The sequence below is a fragment of the Phyllostomus discolor genome, chromosome 2, assembly GCF_004126475.2.
Source record: "Phyllostomus discolor isolate MPI-MPIP mPhyDis1 chromosome 2, mPhyDis1.pri.v3, whole genome shotgun sequence".
In the NCBI taxonomy this organism is placed as follows: domain Eukaryota; kingdom Metazoa; phylum Chordata; class Mammalia; order Chiroptera; family Phyllostomidae; genus Phyllostomus; species Phyllostomus discolor.
In genome coordinates, this window is record NC_040904.2 from 66,899,850 (window position 1) to 66,914,925 (window position 15,076).

Below are 15,076 nucleotides of genomic sequence, written 5' to 3' on the forward strand. Positions count from 1 at the left end.
TTACAAAGTAAGAGTCATTAAAAGCTTCAAGTGCAGTGGAACCTCAAATAGAAAAGTCATTTTCTATGTGATTACCAAATTGTGCTCTTGACACATGTGGCTTTCTGACACAAACCTCTCTTGTGTCAGTAAATGAACTGAGTGATTGAACTTGCTATAGTCTGAGATCAAATCTTCCTTTGAAGCACAGTAATCAAGGAAGACATGCTCATAGCTCGCAGTAAGATGTAAGAAGCTATGTTAATGGCTACTCCCTTACACTGCCAAATTAAGCTCCAGATTGCCCTGGCTGAGTTGGGAAGAAACTGTTGTGATAAATTCCAAGGGCCTGGTTATACCTGGATTGCTTGGCAAAATGTGGATTCCAGACTCCCCCAACATATTCTAATGTGTTTTTTGTTTTTTTTTTTAAAGATTTTATTTATTTAATTTTAGAGAGGGAAGGGAGAGAGACAGAGAGAGAGAGAGAGAAACATCAGTGTGTGGTTGTTGGGGGTCATGGCCTGCAACCCAGGCATGTACCCTAACTGGGAATCGAACCTGCAGCACTTTGGTTAGAAGCCCACGCTCAATCCACTGAGCTATGCCAGCCAGGGCTATTCTAATTTTTAATGGGGGGAGGAGATCCAGGGAGTATTATTTTTAGTGTTATTTTTGTTGATTCCGGGGCTTTCCTTGATTCAATGGCCAAAGTTTGAGAAATAGTGCTTTAAGAATTCACAGTATCACAGTAGAAATTAATGAATAAAGGCAATGGAATTTCAGAAATATTATTGTATTAAGGAAACAGCAATCTGCCAATGACCAGAAGGGGTGAAGGAGAGGGATAATGGGGGAAAGAAGGGGAAGAGTCAAGTCAAAGAACAAGTACAAGGACCCATGGGCAAGGGCAACTGGGTGAGGTGAGAATTGAATGTTGGGGGTTGGGCGGGGCAGGAGAGAGCAATAAGAGGAGAATGTGGACAACTGTAAGTGACCAACAATAAAAAAAATAAAAGATCAGAAGGAGAACGATTTATTCATTTATTTATTTATATTTTAAAAAATCTATTTTATTGATTATGCTATTACAACTGTCCCATTCCCCCCCTTTATTCCCCTCTGCCCTGCATGCCCCCTTCCACCCGCAACTCCCCCTCTTTAGTTCATGACCATGGGTCATACATATAAGTTCAGAAGTACAAATATTTAAACTTATTTGCTTCACATAAAGGTTTTCATAGAACTGACATCTGTTCTGTACTTTGAAGATCACCCAGAGGTCATGAAAGGAAGAACTATTCGGAGGAGAAGTTCTAAAATAAATAACAAAAAAAAAAGAAGAATGAAGTATTTCATGGAATATTTGAGAAAATTCAAGCACATTTTTATGGTAACTGATGAGCTGAAGAAGGAAGAAAGGAATTTTGAGTCCAAATGACAGTGCACTTTGAATGACATGATAAGGAATCTGGACTACAGCATTTGTCCTCCAGAAAGAAGTCTCTGGCAGACATGATGTATGTGAATTCAAGTGGGTGATTATGCATGTGAAGTAATAGTTTAGAAGGGTGATCCCGCAAAACAGAAGTAGGAGTTGGGGGTAGGACTGCCTGTGGGAAGAAGCTAGGCTCAAGAAAAATAAAATTAACACTGCTTTTTTTCCCCATTGTTTGACTCTAGTGGATGATAGAGGAATATGTCAAAGGTGAATTTGCCCAGATAAACGATGGCTATTTATGACTTGGAAATCCCAGTATTGTAGAAGAGCAAGTTTGGCAGAAAAAAATATGCATATGACTTTGAACACTTTCCTGTACTATATTTTCCTTTAAAATAGTTGCAATACATTTCTAGGTAAAGATGTCAAGAAGTCCTTTGGAGATATGTGTGACATTCAGGAGCAATGTAGGGACTAGAGAGATCTAATTTGGATTTCATTACTGAAATTCTAGAAATATATCATCTGGTGTAACTGACAAGAGTAAGAAGACAAAAATGGATAAACGAAGAAACATAATTAACAACTAGAAAATTGAATTTGACAAATAATTTATGTAAAATGATTGAATATAGAGTGAATCCTCAAGAAAAGTTAGCTTACTCCTCTTAACCTCCAAATAAAGACCAAATTAAATGGCAGAAGTTATAAATCTGGAAATTTCAGAGGTGTATAAAAGCTGTGAGGATTGGGATAATCGGAGAAATTTTGTGGTGGAGGGAGGAGCATGAGCCACTCTAGACAGAGGAGGGGTTTTGTGATTAAAGGGGGGAAACATCCAAATCAGACAAGTCACGTGCATAGAAATGTGATGTAAAGGCATATACTGTAAAGGTAACTTCTGTAGGAGAAGAACATGATGGAATCTTCCCAGACTCCCTGGCAATAGTGGTGCAACATTAAAAACAAATAATGGAGGTCCTAAGTTTCACCCCCTCATCTTTGAACCCTGCCCCCAAAGGTGTTGATGCAACTAGGGTGGTGGTTAGAGGTGAGGCTGTTCTTTTACCTGTGGAGAGTCACCGTTTATAGAAGATTGGTGTGGGGAAATGAAAAGAATGATTTAGAGGTGGAAAGGATATTTAGGAGATTCAAAAATTATGAATACTCAAACAAAATTCAAAAATAATAAAACCTTGGCTTAAATATGAGGGGAAAATAGGTCCATGGGGATACTGGAAAAACATGTATTCTGTCATGATCAAGACCTTGTTTACAGTTGTGAGTCTGACCCTGATTTGCTGAATAACTGTGCATATTTAGCTTCATATGTTAAAGAAATCTAATAAAGCCTTACTTCAAACAAGTGATGTGAGGGTTGAGTGAAATATCTATTGTGAGTAAGACACCTAACACTGTCTACTGTTTTCTCCTATATGGCCTTGGATATACCAGTCTCTCTTCTAGGACCTCTATTTCCTATAGAATTAGGAGCATTGGCTGGCTCATTTAGCACTAATATATTGTAGGTACAATCAGGAGTACAAGAATACTAATACTGCTCACTCACTTCAACAGCAAGTTTAGAGAGAAAAATGATTATATGACCAGGTCATAATTGTATCCTACTGTATGCTATTATGATTTTGTTTCTGAACTCACAGATAGAGGGATAGAGAGAGAGAGAGAGAGAGAGAGAGAGAGAGAGAGAGAGATCAGGTTAATTTTCTGGGTGATAAGGAGGCACTAATTCTCTCATTCTCTAGTGGATTAGTGGGAAACTCTTCTGAAGTTACATTTCAAATGGTGCATTGCACTTGCTCATTCATCAAGCTGCCAGAGGTTCTCTTTGCTTTCTTTTTTTCTTTTACAATTCCCATCTTTGCCATGCCTTGAATTGCTCAGCCTCTTGATGATAGTAACATATTAAATCTCACTGAAATAAAAAAAGAGCTCTTAATGTATCAAGTATAGATGGATGTCAAAAGGTGAGCTTTCACAGCTGAGTACACTAGTTTCCAAATTGTTGCAAGCAAGTGCTTAGCTTCCCTTTCATCTCTGACCAAAGTTATTTTGTATTTGATTTGATTCTATTAAAATAAGACAATTATATAGACCAACACAGTTCTCTTTGGGGAGATATTAGGCTACTTATCTTTATTCTGTTCAGTACAGGCTAAGAGAAAGTCAGCCTCAAACCTGTGAGACTCCCTAGGCAGCTACTGACACACTGCTCTCCTCCCACACTCAGCAATGTGCTCTGTCACTAGAAATCACTAACCCTTCCCAGGATACAGACTAAAAAATGGTAACACTGATTCAAGGGCAGGGGAAGAGAAGGAAAGTAGAAGGAAATAAGTGGGAAAATAATAGCAAACATGTGATTAACAGCTTTGCTGGTGCAAGCTTCCATCAGGAAACTGCAGCTGTGTCATTGTGCTTCAGTTTTGCAGATCATCCAGGGCTGAATTGGAAGACATCGGAGAAGGAAGATGCATGGGGAAACATTAAAGGAAGTCCAAAATCCATGGCAACAGTATGAGGTGGATGCCCTCATTCCTTAAATTTACCCTCCTCAGCTTTGCCCTCCCCTCATGTTGGAAGGCACATGATTCCTAAGAAACAAAGTCCTCCTACCAATTATTTATTCTTGGTTGCTGCTGTTGATGTTTTTGGTCATTTTTCCCCCTTTGGGGGAGAGAAGAGTTTTGATAAACATCCATCAATCTTTTAATAATCCTCTTTAATAAAATTAGCATGCTGCATGCCTTCCAGAATGCTTTCAAAACAGCTACCTGTGCCTCTTCAAGAAATAAAAGAGATGCACATCTTGGGGTGGCAAACTGAGTCTCTCTAAATAACAGGTCTGAGGATCATCTAAGTTTGGACCTAAAACCTAGTTGCCAGGCTTCTAGTTGCCCTCATAATAAAGAGGTGGACACAAAATATTTTCTGTTTAATATTACATCCTAGTTCCCACAATGAACAGGACAAATGGAAACTGGGAAAAGAAAGCAATGATATTGTCTTCTCCTTGTGCTTAGAAGAGTATATTCCCTCTGAAAAGTCCCTGTTAAGCAACCAGCATCCCCAACTAGACCATTCCATATGGTCCTAAATCTATAACCCTTCCTCCTAAGGCTCAGTGCGGGGTTGGTAATCCACCTTCAAATTATACGATCGCCCATCACTACTTGGGACTACACAAACCATCCTCAACAGACTTTTGTAACAAATACAGGGTGTGATAAAAAAAATCACATAAAAACAAGCAGGACAGATAATCCAGAGGAGTTTGCAAGGTCAGGGCACTCCCCGGTGAGAGCCTCAATAGGTGGGAGGTGTTGAGGTCAGGGTTCAATGACACTGAAATGAAGGCCCCTGCCCTGCAGTCTCCTTTATCTGTAAGAGTCTCCAGTGAGCTCCTGCATCTGGAAGCCTGCCCCTTCGGTTCCGCAGAGAGGCCAGGAAGCGCATTTCAAAGACGCATCTAAAGCAGCCCACTTAAAAGATCCAAGAAAAAAGCCTGGCAGATGACCAGAACTGGCCCACATCACTTGCTATCTTCCTCCTCTTTCAGCCTTATCAGCATTTCCCTTGTTCTCTTTCGCCTTTGGGGATGCAGGTCTTCTAAGACATTTGGGATGCACCCTAGGGATTTTCTGGTAGCGGTAGCCGCTGGGACCCAAGGCTGGAATGGAATGCTGAGGCATCCCGTCTTCCCATCCCACCTGTCTGCCTGCAGTACTGTGGCTCCTAGAAGGGAATAGCCCGGGACCTCTGCGGCCAGGTGTGCGCGTCCTCTGGTTTGTCAGTGCGCTCGGAGGCCCAGCTCAAGAGGCCTCCGCAGCGCTGCAGCCCCCCGGTGGAGAGGCAACTGAGGCTGCGGCAGTGAGTGGGATTGCCGCGGAGTGCCCGGCTCCGCCCGCTCGCAGGGCTCTGCCTTCCTCTCCCCATTGTGTCCGCAGCGCTGCGGGGACTGAGCCGCTCGCACCACCGCAACCGCGCCAACCCCGGAGCTCCAGGCGGGAAGAAAGACAGAAGAGGGGTCAGGGAGAAAGAGCTAGAAGAGACCCCAAAAGGTCATGGCGCTTCAGAGGCTCCTGGACCTCCCTGCATTACGTTTTGCAGCTAAACGCCACCAACTGGAGCGCTTCCTGACACGTCCCACGCGTGTGTTTTTTGCGTGTGAAAGATGGCACGCGTCTTGTTCATTCATCTATCTTCTCTCTCTTTTTCCCGGTCTCTCCCTCAGATCCAGTCCACCCTGTCTCCGCATCAGCACTACACCTTCTCCATAAAAGCTCTACATTTCCAAGCAAAAAAAAAAAAAAAAAAAAAAGCTGCACGATAGAAATGCATGTCTTGAAAAACCTCATCACCTATATATCACGAAGAGTTTACCAAAATGCATCTAGTGATGCCTCTTCTCAGAGCTTCATTCTCATCCTCCTTGGAGAATGCTTTCAAAGTTTGCAGGCGCAAATGGCCTCGGAATTGCTCGTTTCTGAGCTTCAGTCCACATCCCGAGCCCCAGAGCGGTACGAGACTTCGGGATTACGCGGCAAAGTTGCTCAGCACAAACCCAGCAGGCTGCGGGTGACCAGAGCATCCTAATAAATAGTGCTGTATGTCCCCGGGAAGCCCCAAGGTGCCACGTAACCTCCTCCAAAAAGATTAAATCAGCATTACACAACAGACCCAAATTCCGAAACTTCTTTGTGAAGCTCGCTCAGCCCACCCAGAACGGACACTCAGCATAACTTGCAAAGAAATAAACGTCTCAACCCTGCAGGGAAACTTGTTGATTTCAGCCCAATCATGGGGCTGCAATTTCCGGTCTAGCCTGAAGGTTTTTGATTCTCCACGAAAATACCCGGTGCACCAGGCACAATTTCTGACAAGCCACGGAGTCCTTCCCGCACCTATTCTACACCCCAACAACCACCACTATATAACCAAGCCTGTGCCTTTTGACAATTCTAAAGCCGGTTCTCACATCCTTTACAATCATTTGGGCGACTTACCCTTCACTAAGACTGTTTTCAGAAATCTAGCGGCTCGGTGGTGCAGGCGCAGCCCTCCAACTTTGCTGTGCACAGAGACCTCCCCGAGTTTAAACCAGGCAAAAGCAGTCTGAGACTTATAAATGTAAGAATGGGGAAATAGGGAGAGAGTGAAGTCGCGTTTCTTCTCAGTATCAGCACGCTGGAAAAACCCAATCCTTCTTCAGTACAGAATTCTTTCAAACCCGTTATCTGTATTACTATTAATGCGCAGAGCAGACGGCATTGCATGCAAATAGGTCCAAGTGCGCGCTACTATTGGTGGCAGCGGAGGCCCCTGGGTCCTACTGCTCAGCCCTAAAGTAACAGCAACACTACGCACACAGCTTTGGAGGCGCGGAGGGGAAAATGGATTTAATTGATTCGTTACCTCTGGTATTGTAATGCTTGCTGCGATGTTTAACTGAGTAAAAAAAACCCTCACATTTAAACTCCTGTCATGTGCACTATGATTTCGTATTTGCTTTTAATTGTCTGTGTGAGTGGCTTTGAAAATACAAAGGCTTTAAAAAGAACATCCCCCCACCCCCCGCCACCGAGGAAAATTTACACATACTTCTTGCAGGAAAACATTCTTTTATGCATTATTCTGATATAAATTCAGGAAATATTTAGATACACCTGTACTTCACCTATTTAAATAAAACAGCACCTGATTTTATTATTGAAAATGCAAGGCTATTCCAAATAATATAAACAGATTAAAATGGTAGAATCTAAAATATGGGTGTACCGCCTATAAAACATGGGATATGTTTTTGAAACGCTACGGGGGAAAAATGCTATCAATGACAATGCCCTGGGAATCATTTTTATTTTGCAAACTAAGAAACTATGAAATATTTTATCTCTGAATATTGACAGGAGACATATAAATCAACTTAAGGGTACTGGTAATGTCATAATATGTCAAGCATTTACTATTAATTGTCACATTTTATTTTTACAGTTTCTCTTTTTGCAAGTCCATTAGTAATGCAAATTGGCACAAGATATTTACAGTGAGGCAGGCCTATGGCAACTAGCAATTTGAAATATGTTATTGTGAAAAAACACTTCAGTACATCATCATTACAACTAGCTACCTTAAAAATTAGAATAGCGGAATCTTAATCTGTATGAATTTAAAGCCATTATGCTTCCTTTTTCCTGACCTTTAATTTTGTAGAAAGAGAAATCCTCGTGTAAACTAAAATGACATGGACTCCACCACGTTCCACCAAGATATTTGCTGATATTACAACTCAGGAAATGACATAATTTTGTTTCATTTTAGTTATAAATAGTAATGTAAATGTAATTACAAAATTATGTCTGTCATCTACAGCTCAATGATACTACAAAGTGATGTACTGAATAAAGTCAGTATCAATGAACTTATAAATTCACTAGCCATGTGTAAACTAAATAAATGGAATGGCAAAATGCAAAAGTACAAGCAGAATTGAGATCTTATTCCAAACACATGTGTAGTGTTTGAATTTATGTAGTGTGTGCTACAATCCTTCTTCATTTCCATAACTCCTTCCCTTACAGCCCCTTCCCTTCCCCCATCAGTAACCCTTGACAACAGAAGTGTTACTTCAAGTCCAGGTTGCCTTTGCTGCCTTCCAGACCTAACTTACAGATTACATCCTTGTAGGAAACAAAATTAACTCTTACACGACTGAGATGTAAAAAGAAAAAAAAGAGTTTCCATCAGGACTTAGAAAATCCAGTATTCTTATGTACATTTCCGAAGTTTTTACTAAACATATTTTTGAAATATCAATAAACACCATTTCAGAGAGAAAAGGCGTGATCAGTTGGCCGTGCACGGAGCCCATGTGCAGCATTCCCCCTGTGCTATTGTTTCCCTAGGGCACCTTTTTGGGATGACTTTTATTTTGGGATTATTATCACTTAAATCCAGGTTAAGAATTTTTCAATTTTAATAGTTAACATAAACATATCAAGATATTACTGTAACCAGTATAATTGTACAGGGACTCATCTGTTTTTATTTAAAGCTATTATTTATATAGTAAGGAGAGTATAATGACTCTGCAAAGTCAATGGCAATGATTGATATTTAATTCTTTTTTAAAATAAGTATATTACTGGTCTTTCAACTTTGATACAAGTGGACTTGAAAAAATAATTATTTGCAGTCTAAGTGCAAATTGAAAGTTTTGTACTTAATGAATATCTTTATAGAAATGAGAAATGATGTGTTTTATTCAGGCACAGTTTGCACAAAATTAATGCAACCTGTCTATCACTGTAAAATAACAGAGAAGTTGAATAGTGGACAAATATGACAGTGAACAAAAGAAAAATATATCAAAACTAGCTTATTAACATATTTACCACACAATTGTTTGATCAGTTCACACTTTCTGCATATAAAAAACCCAACCAAACATACAGCAAGTGAATCAGAATCACAAATTCAACTGATTAGTTTTTCAGGAAAAAATATGTTCCACTCCTCTTTAATAAGTGGCTTGTGTTTATTCTAATTATTTTCATATATTTGAGATATAATACATATGGTATCTATTGTATGTATAAATACTGAAAATATTTTACCTTCTTAAATACCTAGGCAAAAATATTTTAAACAATAATATTAAAGCCACATAAGTTTTCATCATTTCTAGATCTGTAGAATTATCCTCGGTTTATTCTTCACTATTTGAAGTATTGTTGAACCCCTCACTTCGTCAGTGCAGCTTTCAAGGACAATATATACTCTGTCAGACACGGATTTCCATTATGTCCTTGGACCACAGTGACAATGCCTTATTATGGCTAATGTGACCATCTACAAAAGTTGGAAATCAAAGTATACCTGGCATGTCCTCATATGTCATTATTATAATCAGCTTGCTTTCTAGATTCATAACTTTTGATGAAATCTAGTGAATCCTAATGACATTCAGCTACTGTCCAAGCTCTTTTAAAAATTCTGAATGTTTTCAATAATTTTGAAATATATACAGATTAAAAAATTTCCAAAGCCATAAACATTAATTTGTTTATCTCAGATATTAATTTATGTTTGATTTTTCACAGATGAAAAAGAAAATTAGCAGACATATAAATTGTACTTTGGAAGTAGAAATATAAAAATAAACATGTGGCCCTGGCTTGTGTGGGCTCAGTGGAATGAGTGCTGGCCTGAGAACCACAGGGTCACTGGTTTGATTCCCAGTCAGGTCAACGTGCCTGTGGGCCAGGTCCCTGGTAGAAGGTATATGAGAGGCAACCACACATTCATGTTTCTTTCCCTCTCTTCCTCCTTCCTGTCCCCTTGTCTAAAAATAAATAAAGAAAAATCTTTTAAAAGAAAGTAAACATGTGGTCAAATGGGCATTTTTTAGATGTAAATCAGTAGTAAACAGCAATATATATACTAATTGTTCATTGAGATATTTTGATATTTTAAATAATGTACTAAAATGCCTTCTAAGAAAACATAGAATGTTACAGAGATTACATTTAAACACATGGTTTGTTAACTGATTTGACTGAATTGCTTGCTAAATCAGAGGAAGAAGGTACAACTCAAAAGTTAGAAATAAATTTACATAAAATAGTAAGTTTGAAGAGAAATATGAGACCTAAAGGAGGTAAACTTAGTTTGACAGTAAGCGGAAGAGATGAGAACTTCATGTCACAGTGATCTGGTAAGATGATCACCACGAATGGGATGCTTGTAATATGTATAACTAATAAAAATTGGCAAGGAAATGAGACATGGAGAATATTTTCTCCTGGAGAAAATATGTCTCATGAAGAAAATAAAATTGTACAGAAAGCAAGATAAAAGTCAAGAATAAAAATGTAGAAGTGAAGTAATTTGGCAAAAGATGAAAGAACAAACAACTAAACAGAAATGGTGTAGACTTCTATTATAGTAACTAGAAATTAGATAAAATATGAATAAACATTTTAATTCAAATGCTAAGTTCTTAAGAACTGTGCTATTATTCTAAGAAATCTGTGAATAAATGTTCCAATTTTTTTTGTCAAAGAAGACAAAAATGTAAACCCAACTAAAAAGGCTGATAAATGTAAAATAATTTGTTGTTACAGCAAAAAATGAATAAATACAAATATAAAAATACTATGTGACCACTACTTTCATGCATTGGGAACTAAACATACAATTTTCTGTATGTTTGTTTTATTAAGGTTGATAATTAGATGTTATAATTTGTCCTTCAAAAGACACAAATGGTTATACTATTTAAAAGAAACTCTACTAGCCAAAAACTAACACTCAAATCTACTCTGTTTTAAGAATTCCTTTAGGGCTTGCTTATAAAACAATGAAACAATAATTGCTTTTGCTACATTTTTACTCATATACCATAGCTTTTAGGTAGTTAAATTCAATTAAACAGTAATGTTATTTGCTTTTGTCCTACACCAACCTCTGCCCGTATAAAAGCTAATATTAAAGTCCAGGGTCCCCTGCTCATTTTGTGAGTATTGAATCTACTTTTCATATGTCACTATGTTGGGCACAAAAAAGTAGATAAAGCTACAATAGAAATTAAGATTATTATTTTTTTATTTGAGAGAAAAGAGAACTGGATGCAATAGCCTCATTCTCTAAGAAGGGAGGGATGTGGAATACAAATTTTAATATTAAATAATGGTAAATGTATTAGTTTGTGTTTCTTATGCTGTGACATCAATAAAAAGTCTATTTGCAAATAAGATTTGCTCCTTTCTTCACTACTTTTAAAATAACTCTGCTTCCTATATCTATCAGAAAGAGATATTTTTATTAAACAGCTTTTAAGTGAAGGCAATCAGTGTGTACCTTCTTTAGAAAAGAGAATCAAATTTTAATGATTTTCTTTATTTTATTTTTTGTTGTTGTTCAGTTACAGTTGTCTCACCTTCCCCCGCTTGCTCATCCTTACCCCTTTCCCCTGACTCCCATAGTCAATCCCCCCCATTGTCTGTGCCCATGAGTTCTTTATACCTGTTCTTTGACTTGCCCCTTCCCCTTCTTTCCCCCATTATCCCACTCCACCCACCCCTCTGGTCACTGTCAGTTCTTTATTTCTATGTCTCTGGTTCCATTCTGCTCATTTGTTTGTTTTGTTGATTAGGTTCTATTTATAGGTGAGATCATATCAGTACAGTATTTTGGCCCAACAAGTCAGTTTTCTTGTCTGACTGATTTATTCTCCATTTCATAAATGTAGAAATAAAATATTATTATTGTAAGAATGAATGTGTAGTAAGGTTTTGTAAACTCCACATTTTAAAAATAATGTTAACTGACATTAGAAGAGCACCTAGATATTTTAACTGCATTCAACTATATAATAGCAGAAAAGTATAGAGTATATCCATTTTTATAAGTTGTAAATATAAACACCAAAGCTCCCTATAATATTTTGTAAAACTTTACTAGGAAATAGAAAAAAAAAACATAAGAATTTTATAAAATAGGAAAATGGGGACTAAAACGATAAATAAAAATAACAAATGTCTTGGACAATTCCAAGAATGGGTTTCTTAAAATATCCTGTATACAATTAGGGAAATTTAAGGCACATAGAAAGGGCATGCATTTATTTAAAAGGAGTCACATGTAGCAAGACTAATTTTCTATTTTTGCTCAGACAGCTTTTAGGTCATGAGACTGTCTTGGAGGTAGTTTATCTTGATTCCAGGTAGGCATCTGAAAAGAGATTTCTTCATTTCATTGTATACAAAGTAAAGAAAAATTGGCTGAATGACAGTACATTTAGGTGGAGTTGTAGGTAATTAAACAAGTGGACTTCCCATGTTGATTCATCAATGTCAGCATGAAGGAAACATCAATGTCCTGCCATATGCCTGTGCACTTGATCTTGTGAGGTTTAGCATATTATCACTGAAGAAATCTTCTTGAAATGCACAGTTGAGGTATAGTGGCATGGAGGGAGAAATCAATAGTTTGAAAAACTAACTGAATATGAAAATGGACACTCAAAACTTAAAAAAAGTAAATGCATAAAAAGCTGCAACACAATATTAAGTAATAGAATCTTTGAAAATGAAGTTCAGAGGTCAATGAGAAACTACCTGTGGGATACAGCTTAACTACAAGCTCAGTACAAGCTAAGTGTGAGAGCTAGTAAAGTTGTTTTAGGTCGCAATTACCCAAGACCCTGTGTTATGATCAAGGCAGGTAGCAGTCTCATTGCTCCTTGTGGTTCAGAGCATATCAAACTCCAGATCGTATACTGAAAGATGAGAGAAAAGAAAAGAAGCAACAGAAGAAAGGATAGAAGGACGAAGAGGAAAAGAGTGAGAGGGGGAAAGAGAAGAAGTGAAGGGGGAGAGCAGCAGGGAAGAAGAAAGATGCAAGGAAGGGAAGGAGCAGGACATAAACCAAGATAGTGACAGATCTGACATGGACATAAGACAAAGAATTAGGAAAATAAAGATGTTTAAGCCAGGGAAAAACTTTTTAGAAAATATGATTACTGACCTCTACTATTTGTACTACTATTATAAAGAAAAGATAAAAAATGTTACTCTGGTACTCTTTGAGTTTAAAGTTCTATGGTTGTCATTTCTATATAAAGGAAAAGGAAAACTACTCTCCAGATTCCAGGTAGCTTTACAAAATATGAGGCATATTTGGACAAAAGAGACTTGTTTAAATTAAACTGAGTGGCCATTATCTATCCATGGGAACTTCTCAACTCCAAAGATGCACATAATTGTCAAAAAAACCCCACACCACACAAAACAGTGACAAACAACTAAAAGAGCTTTCCAGAAAGGGAGATATGAAGAGGGCAAGAAGGAAAAAGAGTATGATATGTGTAAATTATAATGTTAAGTGTATCATTCAGCAAAAAAAAAACATGCAAAATAAACTAACAGTATTCTTTTGCCAGGAAATTAATGATGGTGGCATGAATTGTAATAAAATTCTGTAAATTTTGGCACCAAATATTATTCTATGAAGATTAATTTCTTAAAAATAGTTTCATTAAAATAATTTATTAATTATTACGTGCAGCAAAAATTCAGTACTTTCTTTGGGCTACTGCCTGTCCCTGCTGTTTGGCTGAGCACACCTAACAACTCCACCATTGTAATGAAAGATCGCACACATTTTTTTTTTTTTCTGTAAAGTGACATCCTTCTGGTACTTAGTGGCTTTTCCAATATACATACCCAAATGATGTCCTGGGCAGTTTTATGAGTGTTCTTAAAGTGAACACAAATTTTGAACCTCTGGATTTTGTGGAATTTTCTGGGTCACGTGTATACAGGATGGACCATTTTCAGAGGTCACCTCAGGCCTCAGAATAATTTCTTATTTCAAAAATGTCAATGTGTATTTCTACATGCACTTATTTTTTTATACTAAGAAGAACACTCATGTTCAAAAATTCATTAATTAGTATATTCCATAACTATGTGTGAAGAATCAACAAATTAAGTTACGGTTAGATGAAAAATTATAAATAATATAGGCTATTTCTTTTTTTCTTTTTTTTAAATAATTTTTTAAGGATTTTATTTATATATTTTTTAGAGAGGGAAGGGAGGGAGATAGAGAGAGAGAAACATCAATGTGCGGTTGCTGGGGGTTATGGTCTGCAACCCAGGCATGTACCCTGTCTCGGAATCGAACCTGGGACACTTTGGTTCCCAGCCCACGCTCAATCCACTGAGCTATGCCAGCCAGGGAATATAGGCTATTTCACATGGTATTTAATAATATAGATATGACCAATTGAATGTCTATCACATTATTCAATGAACTAGGTGTTAAAAATCTTCACTGAAGATGAATGGACTCCATAATTTAAATTATACAAAAATGCTAGAACAAATTTAAGTAAGGACAAATAATATAAAACACACACTAAACTGTTAGGGTGCTAGGTTCAGCAGAAGGGATAAAAATTTAATTTATGATGATAATTTGAAAATAATTAAATGTGTTAATCAGAAAATACTATTACTGATGTATTCAGGAATCCTGTATTTACTTGGAAAGATAAGCCAAATTTCTAAAGTGATCTAGGATGGGATAAATACCCTTGCTTATAAAATTGTTTATCAAAGACTAGTAAAAGAAAAGTTAAATAAGCAGAATATCAAGTAGAGGAAAACCTCTGGATTGGATATCTTAAAACTTTAATTAATTAAGTTTTTAGGAAAAATATAACACCTTACAATCCACATGTACACACACAGGTTAAAGGGCACATATAACATGTGTGTGTTACAAGACACGATATACTTAAATTAACTCCTACATTTGTACTCCTAGTATCCTTTTGCATGGAAGGAAAATTTGAGCAGAACACACACCTAAGGAAATGGATGATAATGTTGCTGTATTATAGTGAACTAATGTTTGACAAATAATCCAGTGCCCCTTCCTGCCATACCTCTCTGTAAAGTGACATCCTTCTGGTACTTAGTGGCTTTTCCAATATACATACCCGTGATGTCCTGGGCAGTTTTATGAGTGTTCTTAAAGTGAACACAAATTTTGAATCCCTGGATTTTGTGGGAGGATCTTTTAAGAGGATCACACATACATATGTGACTAGCTATGATGGGTGAA

At 37.3% G+C, this 15,076-nt stretch overlaps 1 protein-coding gene across 3 annotated transcripts in view; it reads right to left on the reverse strand.

Moving 5' to 3' along the window:
* ROBO1 (roundabout guidance receptor 1) overlaps positions 1-6,666 on the reverse strand; it is a 1,159,940-nt gene extending 1,153,274 nt beyond the window's left edge. For 2 of the 3 annotated variants that reach the window (XM_036017943.1, XM_036017942.1), the window contains exon 1: positions 6,448-6,666. The gene's annotated coding sequence lies outside the window, so the exon portion shown is untranslated. The remainder of the gene's footprint in view (positions 1-6,447) is intronic. The other variant, XM_036017946.1, reaches the window with a different exon arrangement.
* Positions 6,667-15,076: the final 8,410 nt, after the last annotated feature.